Below are 24,310 nucleotides of genomic sequence, written 5' to 3' on the forward strand. Positions count from 1 at the left end.
CACACACACACACACACACAGACACATTCCCCAGAGATGGTGTAGTGGTTACTAGGGCTGGGCGATTCTTGCTCTCTAAGAATTGAGATCACGATTCTCTCACACGATTCTTATTTTTTCAACTCTTTCTTAAACAGACAACATAACATATATCAAAGTGCTTGACTTAAACTTAAACATAACATATAAGTGCTTGACTTAAACTTAAAAGTGTCTTGTAACATACAAAATAACTCAAGTCAGAATCGTCATCATTTAAAAAAAAGTAAAAAGTAAAAGAAAGAAAGAAATCAAATAAATGTCTTTTTTTAATAAAAAAAATCATCATAACGTAGAAATAAGATTGCATAGGTCTATGAATCAAGTTCGCAATTTTTTTTCGATTAATTGCCCAGCCCTAGTGTTGTGTAGTGGCAACCTGGCAACCTGGTCCCCCAACCGGGAATCGAACCCAGGACCCTTCTTGGTGTTACAGTGTTAACCACTACACCACTGTGCCGCCATAACAGAATCTAGAAAATAAGGGGAGTCTATCTTCCAGCGTGTGGGTGCCGCCTTCACTCAACCAAACCAGGCCTGAACAAGAGCCATCATTCAGCACCACGGGCAAAACAGCTTCTTCTCTGTGCATATTATAGACCGTGCTCCATATCCTCTGTATTGACTCGCAGCTCAGTGTGAAAATGAACATGGCTGTGGCATTTTTTAAACATACAACCACAGACACAGACAGTGATGAATGGAGCAATACAGCTGAGAGTCTCAGACATACTGCAACACAATCGTTTGTTATGATGAGGTTAATAAGGGCTTCATTCCTTGACCAACCTTCCTTGACAAGGCCCATACTTGTGGCAATGAATAGCATACAGCTAGGGTTCCCACAGACATTGCAAAATTAAATTCAAGGACTTTTAAGTACTTTCCCACGCACTATTTTTCATTTTAAAAGGGCATTTAAAAGGATACAATTCACTTTTAAATGCCTTTTTTCTTCTCTGTGCATTAGTGTTGTCACAATACTGGAATTTCGACTTCGATACGATACCTTGAAAAGTATCGATACTTCGATACCATTTCGATACCAAAAAAATATTTAAAAAAAAATATATATATATATATATATATTTTTTAAACAAATTTAGCTTTTGTTGCTGGTTGATTCTCCTCAGCTTCTCTCTGGTACTATAAGAGAAGATAAATATAACACTTTTAAAACCCTTTGTTTAACTTTAGATCAGAGAGAGAGAGACAGTCAGACAAACAAGACCTGAGCAAACACCTCCCACACCTGAGAGAGAGAGAGAGAGAGAGAGAGAGAGAGAGAGAGAGAGAGAGACAGAGAGAGAGACAGAGAGAGAGACAGAGAGAGAGACAGAGAGAGAGACAGAGAGAGAGAGAGACTGCTGGAGATTTGAGGTCTACTGAGCGCACCTTTCTAGTTATGACCCGAAAACAAGGGTACTTGAGAGAGGGAGAGAGAGGGAGATTTCACCGGAGCTATGCTCGGAGCATTTAGTAACGTTACATTTTCAACAACATTGCTGCTAATTGGACACTTTATGGGGGCGGGGTAACGTTGTGTCAAGTTCATGCGTGTACTAGTGTAGGATGGGCTCCGCTCGACCTAACGTTGGAAACGGGGTAGTTGTGTCGAGTTCATGCGTGTACTGGTGTAGTGTGGGTGGGCTCGGCTTGACGTTACTCCGTTTCCATGAAGTAATTATAAATGTGGCCAGCTAGCTAGCATAAGCTAACGGAGGAACGACAGCTAACGTTAGCTAATAATAGCTTTGTTTACAAACTCAAGACAGGGCTCCCGGCTGTGAGGGGAAGAGGCTGCAGCAGCAGCTTGTGTCTGTTGCCGGTCTCTGAGGAGGAGGAGGCGGAAAAGCAAGCGTGCTCTGGCAGTGCGTCTGTCTGTCAACAACTTGCGGGAGCAAGCCAGCTGGTATCGGTACTGCAGAAAGTATCGATACTTCGGGAATGAGTATCGTAACCATTTTAAATATTCAGTATCGATATTTCGATATTTTTGACAACACTACTGTGCATGCAGTAGGAGTAGGAAGACGCGCACCGTTAGCCTATCTTAGCGTCAGTCACTGGAAGTAGGTTCCTCCATTAGCCTAGTTCCCAACGTATTCCTACTCCTACTGCATGCACAGAGAAGAAAAGGGTATGCATCTTCTTGTCTAACTCCAGGGTTCCCAAAATGTTGGAGTGTTAAGATACATACCTTTTTCTTCTCTGTGCATGCAGTAGGAGTAGGAAGACGCGCACCGTTAGCCTAGCTTAGCGTCAGTCACTGGAAGTAAGTTCCTCCATTAGCCTAGTTCCCAACGTCTTTCTACTCCTACTGCATGCACAGAGATGAAAAAGGTATGTATCTTCTTGTCTAACTCCAGGGTAGATGGCAAATAAGCTAATTTCCCAAAATGTTGGAGTTTTCCTTTAAAACCAATTTCCAACAATTAGTTACACTTTAGATTAAAAAAAAATTATTCTTGATTCAGACATTTTTTATCATGGATGAACAAAACTTTCAATGTGAATGGTTGATTTGAATTTCAAGGACCTTTTAAGCACCTTGTTAAATAATTGGCTGTTTAAGGAATTCCAGGCTGTGACTTTTTTGTGGTAAAAAAATCAAGCACTTTAAGCACTTCAAGGACCTTGTGCGAACCCTGTGGAGCAATACAGCTGAGACATACTGCAACACAATCGTTTGTTATGAGGTTAATGAGGGCTTCATTCCTTGACCAACCTTCCTTGACAAGGCCCATACTGAGGCAATGAATAGCATACAACATACATTAAATTAAGTTTTAAAAAGACAATAAGAGTCCGGGACCAGGGGAGCTCCAGTAGCTCACCGCGTACCTCGGACGCTATTTCGACGTCGGGGACAACCGTGCGCGTCACAGATCTGGGGTACACGAGTTCGACTCCCGGACTCGCCGTATTTTCTCAGAGTGTCTTTCCCCCGATCTATACCCCATTCAACCTGTTTCTGTCGGTCATACTTGACCAGAAAAAGCGATAAACGCTAAAAGAACCAGCTGACTGGTCAAAGTTTAAAAAAAAAATAAAAAAAAAAGAGTCCGGGACCAACGGCCTGTGAGTCTGACCAAACGGAAAAGGAAGGCCAATGAGTCTGACCAAAACGAAGTTCTAGTCTACCGGTCACAAGGTATAGTCAAAATCCATACAGTAGCGCAAATTCATACCGTTTATACAGTCCACGGAAGAGTAATCCGTTAGATTACTCGTTACTGAAAAAAGTAACGAAGTTACTTATAGCGCCGTTATTCCCATCACTGCTTATAACATTGATTCGATGCGTATTCGAGCCGAGGGCATGCTGAATGTGATTTGACAAAAGCACAGTATACCACCAATAGGGTCCAGCTGCAGCGCCGGAGAATCCTGGCCGTAGCTGGAGGCTACTCGAGTACACACAGACAGTGGAGCTGTTTGCAGATAGCAAGCATTTTGACTTGTTGCGTGGTGGCAATGTCTAGCAAATAATACAACTACAAGTATGATTATATAATATATAGTTTTTATTTTAAAAAAAAGTATATATATATATTTTTTTTTTCTTCATATATACCAAAAACGATCGGTAATCGATCGGTATCGACCGATATGGCTCATAGACTATCGGTGATCGGTATCGGTGGCAAAAAACGTGATCGGGGCATCCCTAGCCTAAATCAATTAATCGATTCAAGCTAGTTGGCAAAGTCCTATTTTAGTTGAATGTTTAGTTGAGGACAATCCCACGCACACAGGTTTAGATGTTTCACATAGACGTACATATTTATTTTATTGTATACCTCCAGCAAAAGAAGATCACAGAATTCAGGTAGCTAGTTTTGAGGAATCCCTTTTGGTTGCCCCAAACAATGCTACAGCCCCCACCCCTCTCGAAACTTAAGATCAATTGTAGCCTCTTGTTCAGTGTCTCCTACTGTAGCTGGCCAGAGTAGAGCACTCCTCTCAGCCAAATCTCATTTAACCCATACTAGTCTGGACCTTAATACGTGGACCTGCCTAGGCCCTAAGTCCGTTTGTCATCCTTAGTCATCCTTCCGAATTTTGAGCACCTGGCCCTGTTTCTTACTCACCAAAGATGTGGTCGATTGGCAGAGTCCTTTCTCAGCTAATGCAAACAATATTTGCAAACAATGCTATATCCTTTCTACCACGACACTGTGAACTGAACGTGCAAAACTGTTACTCTGTCACTCATGCCTTATATTTCTACCTTTTTTATTTTTAAAAGATTCTTTATTTTTAATTTATTTTAACGTATTCATTTGAGTTTAAGTCTATATTCTTTGTGATGGGGGGTGGGGGGCTACTAGCAAAGTAAAAATGGTCATTGAGGGAGCTCCCGTAGCTCACCGCATATCTCGGCGCTATTTCTGCGTCGGGGAAAACCGTGCTCGTCACGGATCTGGGGGACACGAGTTCGATTCCCGGACCCGCCGTCATTTCTCAGAATGTCTTCCCCTGCTCTACATCCCATTTCAACCTGTTTCTGTCGGTCATGCTTGACCAGAAAAGCGATAAACGCTAAAAAATAAAGTAAAAAAAAAAAAAAATTGTCATTGTACTTTAACTGTTTAACTGTGCATATGACAAATAAATATCTTGAATCTTGAAAATGGGACCACTCATTCAGTCTGTACAAGCCCCGAAATGAATAAGAGTAAGAGTAAGAAATAGGGCTAGGGGACCCAACATCAACTGACCCTTTAACTAGAGGAATATAACAGTAACACACAAAGTAGCAAGTCACTGAAAACCTTGCTACACCTATATCCAGTAAATCTCAACCTGAGAACCAAACAATACAAATGTATTGACTTTGCTATACTGCAGGCAAAAAGAACAATAGCTTTCAATTGGAAGAAATTTGACGCATCCACAATCGGTGCTTAGATTAAGAACATGGCACAGTGCATGTCAATGGAGAGAATAACATATATCCTCAGGAACAAAATAGAGGTTTACGAGGATATATGGAAACCATTTAATGAATATCTGAGAAGGGAAGATAGATATAGGAGGGCTGCTATTAGAGATGTTCCGATACCATTTTTCCCTTTCCGATCCGATTCCGATACCTAAGCTTTGGGTATCGGCCGATACCGATATTTATCCGATACCAGTGCATAAAAAAAAATTTAAAAAAAAATTATATAAATTATACTTTTTTTTTTTTTTTTTTTTTTTCAGATACTGTTATACTGTTTTTTAGTAATAACTAGAACGTATAGTATTTATTCAACAACAGGTGATTGTATAGATTTGTATTAGTATCATTAATCAATGAGTATGGGCTGCAGCACTGCAGATATACCCTACTCCAATGATCCACACGGACATTAAACGGTGTTGCACTCGCTACTCAGTGGCTCTGCAGATATACCCTATTCAGTCTGTAAGCTAGTGGCAGATAGAACGTTCATGTTGTGGTTTTTGATGCAAAATAAATATTCAACATTCTCTTTTGAAACTCCGCCTCAGACTCTTATCCTTTGGCACTTGCTGTACTTTGCTTGCAGGTCTGCAGCCATTATTGCTGGATTATGTGAATAGCACCAACTTTAGACACGGTAACGTTATCAAGCTAAGCTAACTGACCTAGCGCGTCTTCCCGCATTGATAACGTTAGTAATAGTCAGCTAACGCTAGTCAGTAGCTACTTAACTTAAATACAATTCACCGTGGGTGCATTATTGTTGATAGACGGTCACGGACAGTGTTAGGTCCTGGAGAAAGGACAGGCGATCATCTGATTTGATGTAACGTTAAAAGCGGATGTTGTTCCAACTAGCTATCTTTCCAGCTAATGCTATCATAACACCAGCCAAACACAGCCCGATTCCCGTCCGAGCTCCCCGTCACACCGCACTGTCGGGGACAATGGAATTTAAGAAAGTGTATCTGCTGTTAAAATGACACAGCATCACACTTTAAAACATGTTCATTTTATAATCCTCACTCTCCGCAGGACTCGGCAGGAGATAAATTACATCATGGCATCGGAGGCTAGAATTTACGTGTACTCGCCGATACCGATACCAGCGTTTTAGGCAGTATCGGCGGCATTTCCGATACCAGTATCGGTATCGGAACAACTCTAGCTGCTATAGGATGAGTCCCCCCGCTCTCTCCCGTGGTCATTCGACCCCGGGGAAGAGCGGAGGCACGCCATTGAAGGTGTTGTAAAGATGTAATTTATTTTTTTATCACTTATTTTGATCTATGTACGAGTTATCTTACTGGAGGTACCATTGAATGTATGTATTATTTCTATATGATAACAGTAAAACTTAAAGATGCTAAGAGAGAGAAAATGGGAGGGGGTATGTGGGTATACTTGTGTACACTTCTTGTGGAGAAAAGGAACTAAAAATAATTGACGGCAATGAAAACCTGACTTGTGTACTGTAAAACCCAATGCAAATATTGTATAAATAAAAAATAAAAAAAAAACAGTCACTGAAAAACAATGTTGACAACTTGACATTGACAACAGTACATTCAATAATGACACAAACTCAACCATGGATTGCCATTGAGTTTCACCTATATGCAAGATACTAGAAAGATCTAGTACTATGCACCGGCAATGGTATAGGACGTTTAACTTTTTCATGTAGGGGGCTTTTTTTGCCAAGTGAGGAGTCCAGTCTAGTTTAATCTAGGTTCAAATCAATGTTTTGACGAACATGTGAGAATGACACAGCAGCAGCGTTTCTATTCAGAGGAACCATGTTGTTAACGCACCTGTCTAGAAACAAGAGTTCACCCTGCTTTTCTAAGATGACAGTCAATCCCCTCCTAATGTACAGTCTCCTCCCCATCATATGTATATATTCTCTGTTAGGATCTATGGGTAACAGTACTGTATATTTGCATATCGTATATGTCACAAACAGTACTATATACCAGTATGTCATGTATGTCCCTATGCCATAGATGTCATGTATGTTGTGTATGTCATAAATGTCACTATGAATTGAAAATGGGGGACCCTGATGTAAACAAGACGAAAGTCTTTCTCTGGTCTGCATCCCCTTAACAATTGTGTGTATTGAGCTGTACTGTATTGTACCCATTCTGCAATCTGTTAATACAATTAGCAATCAATCAATCAATCAATCAATCAATCAGGCCTAGTGGCGTCAGACTGTGACACAAGTTAGCTAACGTTGACGTTACATGGACATAGTTCAACCGCCTTTCATGTTAGTACCAACGACTATTAATTGAAACGCCATTTAAACTGTACCTATTGTATATTTCCTAATGCACAACAATGCCCCGTCCTTTACCAACACAGCTAGCCCCTTTCGTGACTGTAATGCACCGAGTGAATCCAGTCACTTGCTCCTCAATAGGAAACCAACCTAGATTTACCCTGAAGGACTGGTTCTGGCCGAACCGTTAGTTATACAAGTATCACAGAGAAATGTCAAAGGTACTCACAGTTGCACGAGGGTTTCGGACAGAGATACGGGATGGTTTTAAAGATCGGCGTTGCTAATTAACATTTTAAATATTCTTTATAAACTGGTCAACACTGCATTATTTCCGGCGTTGGGTGCATGATGCGCATGCGCTGTGATCACACCAGGCAGCCAACGCCGGAAATAATGCCGTTTTGAGCAGTTTATAAAGAATATTTAAAATGTTTATTAGCAACGCCGAGCTTTCAAACCATCCCGTATCTCTGTGCGAACCCCTCGTGCAACTGTGAGTACCTTTGACATTTCTCTGTGATACTTTTATAACGAACGGTTCGGCCAGAACCAGTCCTTCAGGGTAAATCTAGGTTGGTTTCCTATGGAGGAGCAAGTGACTGTGGATTCACTCGGTGCATCAGTCACGAAAGGGGCTAGTTTTTAGCTAACATTAGCACCCCCCACACACACACAATCTAAAACAGCAAACGGTTTACCTCTCGAACAACGACTCGCAGACGTTAGATAATATCCTTCTTCTCGGCGGCGGCGGCGACGTCTTCGACTATTATTAGCACACAAAAATATATATAAAGAAAATGAAAAAAAGATACGCTTAAAACTGTTTTAATGATGTCTCCATAAGCAAAACATTCCCAACCCAAGAAATCCAGGGGTGGGAGGAGGAGGAGGAGGAGGAGGAGGAGATGGGGGGGGGGGGTACTGGGAAAGGGCGGAGCGTGACGTTATATTCTACACCAGAATAGACTCAATAGAGAAATAAATAAATAAATACAATACATTTTTTTTAAATAAAGATAGAATAGAGAGAAACATTTATAAATAACAATAAAAACAGATACAATTACGCTCTGGGATCCTCTGGTCCATTTAGGAAATCCCTGAACATGAACTTGCATTGGTTTGTGATAGATTATTAGTTACTGGGTATTTCAAAGTACCTCACATTTGGTACCATTTGGAAGCTAACAACTAGGGCTTTCCAATGATATAAAATAAGTGTATGATTATCATAATAATTTTTATTATTATGGTTCATATCATGTAGTTGCACTTGAACTTGTTGAAATTAAACTTGGAAGATAACAATAAATTTTCAAGCACTTTCCTTGCTTATTTCAGATTTATGTGTAATGGATGGAATGTAGACAATCTTGTTGGCAATATAGAACAGCTGACAGATTAGAAATAGCATCTATTGTTCAAAAATTATGAATTAATTAATGAAACTAGATTAGATTAAGAGAAAGAGAAATATAAATAAATGAATTAATAAATACAAATTAAAACAAATAGAATAGAGAGAGAAAGATTCTACAGAGGGCCGCGTATAAACGTAATCTAACGTTATATACTGTAGGACACACAAAAAAAACACATTGCATTCTGGCAACATTGTAACACAGTAACACCGCGTTATTTGGATTATTAACTGTAATATAATAACTATTTTGGACTATTCTGCCCAACACTGATGATAAGTGCAGAAACTGGACCAATGATGGTACTTCAGACACAAGGTCTTTGAGGATAGTGTTGTCCATCAGCTTCAGTGTGACCTTTCAGCCAGGTGCTCAGCTCTGCATCACCTTGCACTTTAGAAGGTGGGGGAAATTAGGCGTCTGGGTGGCGCAGCGGACATTGCGCTCGTCACCAACGCAAGAGACACCGGTATCGAATCCGGCTGTCAGCGTTGCCTCCGGCTTGGGCCGGCCGTCATACTAACTCAATTGGCAGAGTTGGCGGGGGGGAAGTCGATGGGTGGTAATCTGGACGTTGTAAACAGCGACTCCTACAGGTCGGTTGGGGCGCCTGCACAGCAGAGACAGGAAAAATGGCGGGGGCAGTGTGAGCCTCCTACGCGTTATTTTTTGTCCTAGACGCATTTCTCTGAGACGCTCTCTGATTGGCCACTGACTGACGCTCTCTGATTGGCCATTGACATGTTTGCCCAATCGCGTGACGAGCTGTGTCTTTGCCCATTTCCGCGTCGAACAGCCTGCAAACTACCTGGCGTTCTATCGTCACGCTCTAAGACAAACTCTAACCTTAACCAACTTCGAAAGAGTGCCTAAGCTTAACCAGTGTATAAACAGGCGTCGGCCAATCAGAGAGCGTCTCCAAGAAATGTGGCTAGGAAAAAAAATAACGCGCGTCCTACACGTTACTCCTCGCCAAATAAGAGTCCGCGCTGGCAGGTGAAAAGATGCGACTGGCTGCCTGCACATGTATCGGAGGGGACATGTGACAGGCTTCTATCCTCCCTACAACCGGCCAGTGGGGGGCACATGCAAGCAACATTCAAGACAGGGGAGGGGAGAATTGGCACGGCTAAATTGGGATGCAAGAAAAATAGAAAAAGGAGGAGAAAAAGTAGGTAAAAAAAAAAGGTGGGTGAAATTCCCACTCTCCTTATCACTGCCTTGAAAAGCCAGACCTTGCCAAGTACTTCACACACCCCTATGTTCTTCAGAATATTTTTCCTCCCTAGTTCATGTTGTCTTTCAAGCTCACGTGAAAGTTGCACATTAACGGGCTTTCAGAAAAGCTGATTCTGATTTTGACGCAAGGTTAGACATCTATTTCGCAAAGTATTTTGCACAAAAGTAACAAAGGACCTGGGGGCGACAGTGGCTCGGGAGGTAGAGCAGTCATCTGGCAATCCGGAGGCTCCTGGTTCGATTCCCGCTCCTCCCGTGTCGATGTGTCCTTGAGCAAGACACTTGAACAGGTTGGCACCTTGCATGGTTGCCTCCGCCGTCGGTGTGTGAATGTGTGAGTGAATTTGTGAGTGAATGTGTGAGTGAATGGGTAAAATGTGAGTAACAAATTGTAAAGCGCTTTGGATAAAAGCGCTATATAAAAAAGCAGCCATTTACCATTTACGAAGGGGCTGTAATGGAGCCAAGTATAATCTTCATACTACTTCTCCTGGAATAGTAGTATATACTATTACTATTACTGCTAGTTTAGTACTGGTGGTTAGCTTGTTTAGACAGTGGTAATTGGATGTTTACAGATCTCTAAATCATCTCCCTCTCTGCCTCCATGTTTACAGATCTGCTGTTTCAGCCAATCATCTTCCTCTCTGCCTCCATGTTTACAGATCTGCTGTTTCAGCCAATCATCTTCCTCTCTGCCTCCATGTTTACAGGTCTGCTGTTTCAGCCAATCATCTCCCTCTCTGCCTCCATGTTTACAGATCTGCTGTTTCAGCCAATCACCTCCCTCTCTGCCTCCATGTTTACAGATCTGCTGTTTCAGCCAATCATCTCCCTCTCTGCCTCCATGTTTACAGATCTGCTGTTTCAGCCAATCATCTCCCTCTCTGCCTCCATGTTTACAGATCTGCTGTTTCAGCCAATCATCTCCCTCTCTGCCTACACGGTCTCTGAAAAGCAGGTCAGAGGTTACAACTTCACCATCAGCTGCTCCATCCAGTCACAGTACCCAGGAGGCTTCTTCCAGCTCAGCTTCACCGGCTCCAACACCACCCAGAACCACACCCTGCCAGCTGTCAATCACTCTGCCAACTTCCTGTGGACTACGCCCACCAAGGGTACTACAGCTGTGTTTACCACGTCTATGTTTTCTCTCGTAACTTCTCCTTACAGAGCGAGCTCCTCTCTCTCTGTCACAGGTAACCTGACTGACCTGTTGTTTTAAAGTGTGTACATATTAGAGGTCTTCACAGGTCCACCCGGATCCTATTACCCGAGATGGCCCGGGTCCAAATTATATTATATTGAGTGTAATCGGGTCTGGGTAGGGTCCTGTTCTAGTGATCTGTTCTGTTCTTTGTGTAAAACCTGTTGTATTACCTGTTAGTAGTGTGCATCTTTTGCCACTAGGGCTGAAACTATTCCTGCAGAAACTCAAGTAACTCGATTTACTAAAAAGCATGAATGAATGAATGAATGAATGAATGAATGAATGAATGAATGAATGAATGAATGAATGAATGAATGAATGAAAACTTTATTTAACATGTAGAAGGGTGGATTATCCCTACTTTATGAGAGTGGATATGAACTGTCACCAGGTAGTGGGAGCACAGCAGATCTGGGTCCGGCTGAGCCCCCGACTGTAGTGTAAGAGTATTAGAATTGGGATTTAGCAGAGGGATGGATGGGGCCTAGGGTTTACTAACCTAGGGGTTCTACGCTGGTCCTTCTTGCCCTCCCGGGCGACCGTAGTATTTCCTCAAACACCCGCACTTCCCTTAATATGTCCCACACCCTCTCACACCCGGTGGCAGTGATGGTAGATAATATAATCTCTCCCCAAAGCAGTACCTTTCCTTGTTGACTGGTGAAGACCTGTACAGAGCACCAGCCCCAATTGCACATAGACCGTAGGGAGGAAGGGGTTAAGCAGTAATACTCATTCACAGTAATTGACACACACACAATGATCCCATTTCTACGCCTCTCCTTTTATATAAAGCGGGCATGCATTCAATACACGGCACAATGCATGGCACTTGGATCTTACACTCCACGGTAATGAAACAGGTCCCCGTAAGGGTTAATATTCTTTTCATGGCGAGCTCCGCGAGCTATTCAATGGGAAAAATTATCAATATACCTCGGTGTTGTCTGCACAACTTAATCACACAACACATGTAACCAGAAAATTAAGTGGGCCCACAGTTGAAACAAAAAGCCTATCTAAGCCGGCATTACCCAAAACGACAAACGTTGGGGCGCCCCTAGTCACTGGTGCACGTGTATGTATAGTATTTATTCTCTTCGAGGGCTGGAAACGGCGTGGCGACGCGTGGAGCTAACCAGGTTACTAGTCCTATACTTGAAGTTAAGCTGTGGTCAGTGCGACCCCCTAGCCTTTCGCCTATACATTCCTAAACGCAGCGCGTAGCATATCGACAGTACAGTCCGGCAGTCGAACGTCTTCTTCTTGGTTCAAACGTACCCTAAGCACTATACTGGGAAGCAAAACTTTCGCATACGACGTTACTATCCCACCCCGTGGCAGGACTCGTATTTCGCGTGTCTTTATTATCAGGAGCTCTTGGTCCACACGTCTGCTTCCTTCACTGGAAAACGATGAAGAGGTCGTCCCGCTGTATGAGCCCCTCCTTCAGCCAGCCTCTTCCTCACCTGTTGTCAACCAGCCCAACATCGCACCAGCTCCCCCTGGCGACAGTCCAGCGCTATGTCCCCCTTGTGATGTTTGTCTTGTGTTATGAAATAACTTGACAGGACGACCAGATTTAGTCTAACATCGACTCCCTCATTTAATGTCCCTTCTCCTGCTTCATGCATATACAGAATGCCGTCTCTCGTCCCACATCCGGGTTACTCCCAGTGCCGGTACCCGCATAGCTCAATACACTACATCTCCCTTCTTAAGTTCCACATTCTTCAGACATTTTTTTTTTCTTTTTTAACAAGTTGTCAACAACTGAATAATCACAGAACATAGTGATAAATAGTTCTTGGAAAGAAAATAATAAAACTAAGCACTGTGGGCCTATACGGCACATAAACAACCAAAGGTGCCTCCTGCATTTAAAACAACACAAACTGTAGTTTTTGTAACCACAAAGTCATCCAGTGAACATTAAATGAATCAGTTACAGTGCAACATAAATGAGCAGAGTCCACTTTTTGTTTGCCTACTCTCTAAACCTTGTTGGAGTTTTGACCAGTCTCCCTGATCTAGTGCGAAAAGGTTGTGCAATAGCGTCAGTAGTGTCACTGCTTCCCTGTGGAGTGTGCGCTGGGGTCTGTGCGTGTGAACTGTCCTGATCAACAAACCTTGGGTTGTCACAGTTCATATCCCCATTCACATCTTGCTCCTTAGCAGCAGATGGAAACTCTCTCTCAGCAGTCTCCCTGAGATGTCTCCTGTTCCTTCTGAACATCCTTCCTTCAGGTGTACGCACCACATAGGAACGTTGTTGTTCGTGCTCCCTCAGAACTACAGCTGGCCTCCAAGTGTCTCCAGACTGCATCCTCACATTCTCTCCAGCACGCAGCACAGGTAGGTGTTTAGCGTGGCGATCATAGTAGCTTTTTTGTTTAGCTTGCTTTTCTTTCAACTTGTTGTGAACATTAAGTACACCTTCAGGGGTGAGCAGTGAGGTGGACGCTGGCAGTTTTGACTTCAACCGCCGCCCCATCAGCATCTGGGCAGGTGACAGGCCCACACCTTCCAGTGGTGTATTTCTGTATTCCAGAAGCGCTATGTAAGGGTCACCAGACTTTTTGAGCATCCTTTTAACAGTTTGCACAGCTTTTTCTGCCTGTCCATTTGACTGAGCATAGTGTGGACTTGAGGTGACATGACTGAACTCCCAGCTCTCTGCAAAGCTCTTGAATTCTGCACTGGCGTACTGAGGGGCATTGTCACTGACCAGAATATCTGGAATCCCGTGCCTGGCAAATATGGACTTCATGGCAGTTATAACATCCTTACTGGTGGTGTCGGTCAGCCTCATTATCTCTGTGTACTTTGAGAAGTAGTCGACACATAGCAGATATTCTGAGCCCTTGCTATGAAACATGTCGGTGCCAACCTTCTCCCATGGTCTATTTGGCAGTGGATGTGAGATCAGTGGCTCTTTTTGATTGCTACTCCTGTGCTCATTGCAGACAGCACACTGTGCTACAACTAGTTCAATTTGTGCAGACATGCCTGGCCAATAAAGCACATCTCTGGCCCTTTCTTTACATTTGACCACTCCCAAGTGTGACTTGTGTATCTTGTCCAGCATCTGTGGTCTCAGTTGCTGTGGTACAATGAGTTTATCTGATTTGAACAGTAGACCTGAGGCAAAACTGATCTCCTCTCTGAATGTCCAAAACGGCTGCACCTTATCTGACACAGCAGACCTGTCCTTAGGCCACCCGTGCATTGTCATGTTCTTTAGTTCCTGCAGTACTGGGTCTTGTGCAGTTGCATTCCTGAACATCTCCTGCTTTTCCTCTGATATGGGCAACTGTGGTGTGATCCAGTTCACATGTAGTTCCTCTTCCAGAAGATCCTCTTTCTGCTCACGTAGATAAGCACGGCTCAATGCATCTGCAATGTGAAGCTCCTTTCCTGGCTTGTATGATACTGCAATGTTGTACTTTTGAAGCCGCAGCAGCATTCTTTGCAGTCTCAGGGGAGCCTGATGCAGTGGCTTCTTGAAAATGCTTTCTAGAGGCTTGTGATTGTGATAGTTTTCGACCTTGACCTCTCTGCCATATAGATATTGATGGAACTGCTCACATCCGTACACTATGGCTAGCAGCTCCTTCTCGATCTGCGCGTACCTGCATTGACAATCTGTGAGCGCCCTTGAGCCGTATGCCACAGGTCGTTCATCCTGCAGTATCACAGCCCCGATGCCCTCCGAGCTGGCATCCACAGACAGCGTCACAGCCTTGTTTACATCATAGTATTTCAGAGTGGGAGCTCCTGTGATCAGCTGCTTCAGCTTTTCAAAGCTCTGACGTTGAGGTTCCTCCCAGTGCCATTCTGTTTCTCCCTGCAACAGCGTCCTTAGAGGTGCAGAGATTTCAGACAGATTAGGAATGAATTTAGCTAGATATTGAATCATTCCCATGAACCTCATTAATGCTGGCTTGTCAGCAGGTGGAGGTATTTGTACAATGGCTCTTATCTTCTCATCATCAGGCTTTAGTCCATCTGCGCTGAGTGTATGGCCAATGTACTTGACCTCTGTCATCCTGAACTTGCACTTGCTTCTATTGAATCTCAGGCCGTTCTCATCTGCTCTCTGCAGCAGCTTCACCAGCCTCTGATCGTGTTGCTCTAAGGTGTCCCCCCACACCAGCAGATCATCAATGATGTTGACCACACCATCCAACCCCTCAATCATCTGGGCTACAGCTCTCTGGAACACCTCGCTCGCCGACGAGATGCCAAAGGGAAGCCTCTTGAAACGGTACCTCCCAATGGGTGTGTTAAACGTGCACAGTTTGGAGCTCTCTTCATCCAGTTTTTTTTTTATAAAATCCTTGGTTTGCATCTAACACAGAAAAATATTTTGCATTTGGCATGCGTGACACCACTTCCTCCACTGTGAGGAGTGGATAGTGTTCTCTTCGTATTGCTGTGTTCAGATCTTTAGGATCCATACAAATCCTTATCTTCTTGGGCGTGACTACTGTCACCATGCTGTTGACCCACTGTGTTGGCTCAGATTGCCTTATGATTACATCTGACTGCTCCATTTTGTGAAGCTGTTCAATCACTCTGTCCCTCAGAGCAACTGGTATCCTCCTAGGTGCGTGTATCACTGGCTTTATGTCAGGGTCTATCTTGATGCTGTGTTCACCTGGTAAGCAGCCAAGTCCAGAGAAGAGATGCTCATAGTCTTTCTGCATTTTGTCTTCTTTCTCTCCTTTCTCCATGCTATATAGCCTTTTGACCATTTTCAGCTTTGTGCTGGTCTCTCTTCCTAGAATCGCTGGAGCATCTTTCTCTATAATTTCAAAGTCAATCCTGTGTGTTTTACCTTTATACAGACATGTGACTGATGTTTTGCCCAAGGGCTCCATCTTGTGGCCTGAATAAGTCACTAACTTGCACTTGGATGTATGCAACTTGTCGTGAACATGTAACGTGTGAAACGTTTTGGCTGACATGACGTTACAGTCAGCTCCTGTGTCAATTCGAAATTTCTTGTTTATTAGCAGCTCTTCAGACCATCTGTCTTGGTCCCTTTTTTCCTTTTCTGCGTCTCATCTCTACTGTTCCAACGAACATTTCCTCTGTCTCACTGTCACTGTCCTCCTGATTCTGTTCCACAACATGCATTTTCTTATTTCTGAGTTGACTGTTTGCACGACACGTTTTTGCAAAGTGATTTTTCTTATCACATTTCCTGCATGTCTGTCCATAGGCTGGGCACTTCCCTTGTTCATGCTTGTTGTATCCACATCGGTCACAGTCCACTTTCCTTTCACTACTCATTGGGCTTTCTTTTGTGAAGTTTCCTCCTTTTCTGTATGGCCTTGCTGTGCTAACTTTGTGCACTTCAACTTCCTCATGTAACGCTTTCATCTGGGTGAATGTTATTCCACTGGCACGGCACACATCAAGAGCTTTTTATAACGTGAGATCCGCCTCTCTGCAGTGGCGAATCCTTATGGAAGCCAACGGAAGCCATGCCTCCCTAATATTAAAATATGAATTAATATCAAATATGAAATATAAAAAAAAAAATATATATATATAATTTTTTTTAATATAGTTTACATTCTTTTTCATCTGTGCATCTGTGTTATATATATATATTTTTTTTTAAATGTCTCCCTCTTCTCCTTCTCACTCCCTCTAACACACTGTCAGCCTCACTATGCTCACTGCAGCAGGAGAGGAGGCAGATGGTAGGTCTCTTTCTCCAGGCTTCCAGCATTATAGAGTCCAAATCCGATCCTAGCCAATCAGATTCGAGCTGACTGCCACACCCTAAAAGTTTAAAACGGGGCTGAGAGGAAAACACTCAGCATATTTTCCCCTCTGCACTCTGAACATTGTATTAACCCGTAACTGTTCCCACGGGCCGAATATTGCCCCGATCCTCGCGAGATTAAATCCACGGGGACCTCTCGGCGTGCCGAAGCTTTTCCTTAATCACTTCCATCATCGAAAACGAGGGGAAAAGGTCGGCTCGTGACCCTGAAAATGTTGCGTGATTTTAAAAACGCTGTATTAAGTGAGCCTATTATGGGATCCACGCGAGCTTTCTATCGTGGAAACATCTGGGCGTCCCGCAACTTTTACTCATTCACATATAGCCCCTAAAATGCTTAGAAAAGGAAAACAGAAAGCGTGGAATAAACTCGCCGAAACGGAAAAGTGTCCCACGGGCGCGCCGTGATTCCGATCCGCGTGAAAATATTCACGGCCATAGAGGAGACCGTGGGACACCTTTTTGCAACCGAATATGTGTCTCGAATTTGCTCCCACGCGGCGCGCAAAATCGTGCAAGGAAAAATCGGACCAAAAATTAACCAATGCTCCAGCAGTATTAATGACCCTGATGTAAACAAGACAAACGTCTTTCTCTGGTCTGCATCCCCTTATACAATTGTGTGTATTGAGCCATACTGTATTGTACCCATTCTGCAATCTGTTAAATAAATAAAAAGAAAGTTTGACTGGCCGCCGAGCCATACTGTAGTGTACATGGTGACTGCTTGACTTAAAAAAAAAATAAATAAAAAAAAAAATTTATAAAAATATTTAATTTTTTTTTTATAAATTTTTTTTGGCTTCCCCTGTTATTTTACCCACGCGACGCCACTGCCTCTCTGAGCAATCTGGCTCTTACTTGATCGTCACGTATCCCACAGACAATTCGGTCACATATCAATGAGTTGTATAGGTTGCCAAATTCACAGTCTCTTGCTTTATTTTTCAGGTCTGTGACATATGCATCTATAGTTTCTGACGGACCTTGTACACGGGTGAAAAACATATGCCTTATGTATGGCATATTCTTCCGAGGCTCACAGTATTCTTTGAACTTCCGTTTCAATATGGCAATCTGGTTCCTCTGCCCGTCCGCGAACACAAACGTTGTAACTGAGGGGTACAATTCCCTGACTGTATTAATCAAGTACTGATATCATTGAATCACTACCGACTTGTACATTACTGGCTAACACCGTACAAAGGTATTCTAGATGACGACACTCGCACAATAACAGGTTTTCCACACAAAATACTAGTTTACAATATTTATTACATAAAAGGGATTGTTTACAGTATTTAGATTGCGCTTATAAGGCAAAGAATGTGCAGTCAAATCAATAATGGATATTAAGTGAGTAGATCTGGTTATTCTGGGAAAGGGTGTACTACCGGTTGTAAGCCAGCAGAGGGAGGCAAAGCTCTAGGCAAGTCAATGGTTCACGGGGGTGATGTCACCCCTGGAGCGGCGGGGATAGACAGCCTGGTCCCAGGATGCGCTCCGCGCAGATGAGAGCCGTCGAGCCTCTGTTACGACAGAGACAGGCTTGAGTGATGGTCTCACGGGCAGGTGTAAATCCCACAGTAGCAGTGGGGTAGGCGGTTCTCTGTTCCAGCAGCTTGGTCAAAGCAACGAAGAAGAATAATCCTTGCCCGGAGAGTGGCACCGCTGGCGGGGTGTAAGTCCTCCGTGGTGCTGCTGCTGCTCCGGTGTAGATATCCTCTCCGGTGCGGTAGTGCACGGCTGAACTTGACGTTACTGTACTATTAGCACGCGGCAATAAGTGCTCTATTATAGACACACAATTACCCACTTCACGTGGTCTTTGACTCGTAATGAAGGTTTACTAATATATAGAGAACGATACGACAAACAGACGTATTTAGGGTAACACGAGACTATATTGAGGCAATGCGAGCCCTGCTATACCGCACGTTGCGTAGTGGGTAAGGCTTTACTGGGTAACTGAACCAGACTGAACTGAAGGCGAACTGAAGAGGAACTGCAAGGGGGGTTCTGTATTCTTGCGCCATATTTATATCCACGGTGGACAAATAGTGCCTATCTCATTTCTGTCGCCTCTTGGTCTCGTAGCCGTGGGCGAAAGCGGGCATGTTTGGGCGAGTCCCAGGCGGTAGCTTTCAAGTCCGCTCGAGGGGGCAAGGCTTTACTCGGTACCTGGCGCCAGGGTATATTATGGTCTGTCCTGCTACCAGGTAAAGGGATATTCCGTATATATTGTACAAAGAATATACAGGGGATATCAAACGATATACAAATAGTATACATGGGATCTCCGGCAATAAATATATATATTCGGTTTAATCTGACCCTTTGTAACAAACGTGTTACTCACTTTAATGGCTTCGTCTCGCGCACTGCACTGTTTCTGACTTCTCTGCTACTCCCGTAGCGACACAGAAAAGCTCATAACGCTGCAGCCACGTTCGCCAATTCTCCGCGAGATTCCCCTCCAGACTCAAATTCGGCGGTGGCTTAAAGTGTGCCATTCTTGCCGAGTTTCCCGAGTTTCTTCTGACACCATGTGATGTTTGTCTTGTGTTATGAAATAACTTGACAGGACGACCAGATTTTGTCTAACATCGACTCCCTCATTTAATGTCCCTTCTCCTGCTTCATGCATATACAGAATGCCGTCTCTCGTCCCACATCCGGGTTACTCCCAGTACGGGTACCCGCATAGCTCAATACACTACACCCCTACTAAGGCCCCGTTTAGACGGAAACGCTAGCAGGTGAATCCGCAAAAATATTTTTACGGATGTGCCTTTCGTTTATACGGAAACAGCGTTTTACGGGGTGAAACCGCAAAAAAGTGAGACTACCTTCCAGGGTGGAATTCCTAGAAACGCAAAAGCTTTGCGCTTTCGTCTAAACTGTCAAACCGTATAAATCTGTTAAAACGATGACGAAAGGTTTGTCACGGCTCTGGTCGCGCGTACTGCTTACGTCACAGGTAGCAGGTATGCGCCAGTAGCCGAGACGTAAACAAAGCAAGTATGTCTGACTTATATCAACGGAGATCACCTGAAGGCTACATTGGCAGTACTTTTAACCCTTTCACTGCCACACGACAGAAGGTTACCCCTTAACTATCACACAACCGGCTGTCGTGTGGCAGTGAAAGGGTTAAATACACAAGAATCTGTCCCGCGGCCTGAGTGGACCCACTGTCTGTGAGTGACTCTGCTTTGGTGCAATCACATTCCCCATCCACAGTCTGCGAATCAGAGGCAGAGTAGGGCGGGTCTTCACAGCACGTCATGTGACATATGCGCCAATCGTGTGACAGCGGGTCTCCGTCGTTACAGCGTCGTCTGCACGGAGAATTCCACTCCAAAACGCTCGTCTAAACGTAAAATTAAAAGTGAAACCGCAAGATGACTTTTGCGGTTTCTGTTCACAAAACGCTCGTCTAAACGGGGCCTAAATGTCAATATTAGGATATGGAGAATCAAGAACGGTCAGCGAGTTACACAACGTTATCATGAACACAGTAGAGTACAAGGAATTAGAGTTAGACACATTGAATTAGGTTGGACATATTCACGTGTCTACAAACAGATTGCAGAATGGGTACAATACAGTACGGCTCAATACACACAATTGTTAAGGGGATGCAGACCAGAGAAATACTTTCGTCTTGTTTACATCAGGGTCCCCCATTTTCAATTCATAATGAATTGTAAGTAAGGGTGCAACTTGCACCGTGCAATCCATTCTTTGTGGATCTAGCCCCTAGGTGTTTTGTAGTCAAATGGTTACACTTTGAGTTTAAAAGGCAGACAGTATATTATTTACACTTTGAGTCTAAAAGGCAGACAGTATATTATTTACACTTTGAGTCTAAAAGGCAGACGGTATATTATTTACACTGAGTCTAAAAGGCAGAGGGTATATTATTTACACTTTGAGTCTGCAGCAGAGAATGAGAACAGAGTAGAAAACGTGAAATGGACCTTTAATTCAGTCAGGAGTGGACTGTGCTACTGGGGGTGCACCTTGTATTGTTGACATTACTAACACCATTGATCCCATAAATAACTACAGCCAGTAATTATGAAAAGATTGAGGACAAAGCAATAAAATAAATGGATAACATATTTTTAAGCTGATTTTATTTACTCTAACTTGCGGTTAACCTTCTCTTTAATGAGAGTGCTTTGTGATGTGATGTGATCTGCTGTGATGTTGTGAATGTTGTCATATCAACATGTTTGTGTTACAGACTCTCCTCTGCCAGCTGTCATCATCAGACATGTCGTTGTGCTGCTTGCTGCAGTGCTGTCCTACACTGCCCTCTATTGCTCCTACAAGGTACTGCACATATGCTTGCTGCATTGCTGTCCTACACTGCCCTCTATTGCTCCTACAAGGTACTGTACAACTCTATCAGCTGAGTAACAAATCAATGTTCATCAAAGTGTTGCGTGTTACAGTGTAGGTTAGTTTATTAGGACAAGTGCATGACAGTAAGGTTAGTTAGGGTTTGTTATTATTATTTTTTCCATTATTTCAGATAATGGTTATGTTCTCTCTGATTGATTGATTGATTGATTGATTGATTGAAAACTTTATTAACAGATTGCAGAATGGGTACAGTACAGTACAGCTCAATACATACAATTGTTAAGGGGATGCAGACCAGAGAAAGACTTTCGTCTTGTTTACATCAGGGTCCCCCATTTTCAATTCATCATAACATATAATACACACGACATACAGATAGACAGTACTGCTACATCTATACATTTATGACATACCAGATTTGCAAATACAGTACTGTTTGTGATACAAAAAGAGTCCAGAAAAGAGAGTATATACATTTGACGTAGAAACTGTACTTTGGAGGAGGTTGGGTAGGTGGTGTGGGGTTGGGTGGGTGGGTGGGGGGAACTGTACATTGGAGGTGGTTGGGTGGGTGGCAGGGGCGTAACTGACGCCGGGGACATCGGAAAGTGTCCCCCCCACGTTTTACCATCCAAAGAGCTGAGTCTGACTACCTGTTCTATTATTATGCAAAGAGCAGTAGATGGGGGTCGCATTCTTGCCCTGCACGGGCCAGAACTGAAGCCAGGCCTGATTACTACAACCTGCCTGGTCCCAGAGCTGAAGCCAGGCCTGATTACTACAACCTGCCTGGTCCCAGAGCTGAAGCCAGGCCAGATTACTACAACCTACCTGGTCCCAGAACTGAAGCCAGGCCTGATTACTACAACCTGCCTGGTCCCAGAGCTGAAGCCAGGCCAGATTACTACAACCTACCTGGTCCCAGAACTGAAGCCAGGCCTGATTACTACAACCTGCCTGGTCCCAGAGTTGAAGCCAGGCCAGATTACTACAACCTACCTGGTCCCAGAACTGAAGCCAGGCCTGATTACTACAACCTACCTGGTCCCAGAGCTGAAGCCAGGCCTGATTACTACAACCTGCCTGGTCCCAGAGCTGAAGCCAGGCCAGATTACTACAACCTGCCTGGTCCCAGAGCTGAAGCCAGGCCTGATTACTACAACCTGCCTGGTCCCAGAGCTGAAGCCAGGCCTGATTACTACAACCTGCCTGGTCCCAGAGCTGAAGCCAGGCCTGATTACTACAACCTGCCTGGTCCCAGAGCTGAAGCCAGGCCGGATTACTACAACTTGCCTGGTCCCAGAGCTGAAGCCAGGCCTGATTACTACAACCTACCTGGTCCCAGAGCTGAAGCCAGGCCTGATTACTACAACCTACCTGGTCCCAGAGCTGAAGCCAGGCCTGATTACTACAACCTACCTGGTCCCAGAGCTGAAGCCAGGCCTGATTACTACAACCTACCTGGTCCCAGAGCTGAAGCCAGGCCTGATTACTACAACCTACCTGGTCCCAGAGCTGAAGCCAGGCCTGATTACTACAACCTACCTGGTCCCAGAGCTGAAGCCAGGCCTGATTACTACAACCTACCTGGTCCTAGAGCTGAAGCCAGGCCTGATTACTACAGCCTGCCTGGTCCCAGAAATGAAACCAGGCCTGATTACTACAACCTACCTGGTCCCAGAGCTGAAGCCAGGCCTGATTACTACAACCTACCTGGTCCCAGAGCTGAAGCCAGGCCTGATTACTATAGCCTGCCTGGTCCCAGAAATGAAGCCAGGCCAGGAGAAGAGGCAGGAGCCCAGGGCTCAGAGTAGGGTTGTTTTATTATGAAGAGGAGCTCAGAGTAGGATGGTTTTATGATGAAGAGGAGCTCAGAAGAGTATGGTTGTTTTATGACGAAGAGGGGCTCAAAGTAGGATGGTTTTATGATGAAGAGGAGCTCAGAGTAGGGTGGTTTACATTTATTTTAGCTAACTCTTGGTTGAAGAGCTACTTGGAAAACAGACAGTCGCACGTTTCGAGACTTCCGGCAGTTATGGTCTGCCATGTTGACTGTGCCGGCTCCCATTATGAAGCCATCTTCTCATCACACACCTATGAGGGCTGACCATCGGCCAATCCCCTGGTCCCTTCCCGACATAACTGTTTGTCCACAGCTGTGCCCAATCACATATCAATAATGTCAGAAAGCTTCACAGCTGTGGAAGAAACATCCTTCAACAGTTCAATCACATATCAATAATGTCATAAAGGTTCACAGCTGTGGAAGAAACATCCTTCAACAGTTCAATCACATATCAATAATGTCATAAAGGTTCACAGCTGTGGAAGAAACATCCTTCAACAGTTCAATCACATATCAATAATGTCATAAAGGTTCACAGCTGTGGAAGAAACATCCTTCAACAGTTCAATCACATATCAATAATGTCATAAAGGTTCACAGCTGTGGAAGAAACATCCTTCAACAGTTCAAGCTGTTTATAATTGTGTCGCAGTTGTGCAATAATCCACAGTGTACATCTACCCTGATGGGCGGGCGTAGAAGAAGAAGTCTTCATTCCCTGTAAATGTCCAAACCCAACCCCCTCCAATGTACAGTGACCCCACCCCACCTACCCAACCCCCTCCAATGTACAGTGACCCCACCCCACCTACCCAACTCCCTCCAATGTACAGTGACCCCACCCCACCTACCCAACCCCCTCCAATGTACAGTGACCCCACCCCACCTACCCAACCCCCTCCAATGTACAGTGACCCCACCCCACCTACCCAACCTCCTCCAATGTACAGTTTCTTCCCCCTTATACTCTCTTCTCAGACTATTTTTGTACTCATAAACAGTACTGTACATTTGTATGGTATGTCATAAATGTCTAGATATAACCGTACTGTTTCAAGTTTCAAGTTTCTTTAATAGTTGTCATACAGAAGTACAGAATACTTTTATACAAAATGCTTCTTACTGTTACGCTCC

General features: G+C 44.0%; 1 protein-coding gene across 1 annotated transcript in view; it reads right to left on the reverse strand.

Moving 5' to 3' along the window:
- The window catches only part of lifra (LIF receptor subunit alpha a), a 149,894-nt gene extending 141,748 nt beyond the window's left edge, over positions 1-8,146 (reverse strand). The window contains exon 1 of the mRNA XM_084322882.1: positions 7,982-8,146. The gene's annotated coding sequence lies outside the window, so the exon portion shown is untranslated. The remainder of the gene's footprint in view (positions 1-7,981) is intronic.
- Between the last annotated feature and the right edge of the window lie 16,164 nt (positions 8,147-24,310).

The sequence above is a fragment of the Notolepis coatsorum genome, assembly GCF_963971535.1.
Source record: "Notolepis coatsorum genome assembly, chromosome: 10".
Taxonomy (NCBI): domain Eukaryota; kingdom Metazoa; phylum Chordata; class Actinopteri; order Aulopiformes; family Paralepididae; genus Notolepis; species Notolepis coatsorum.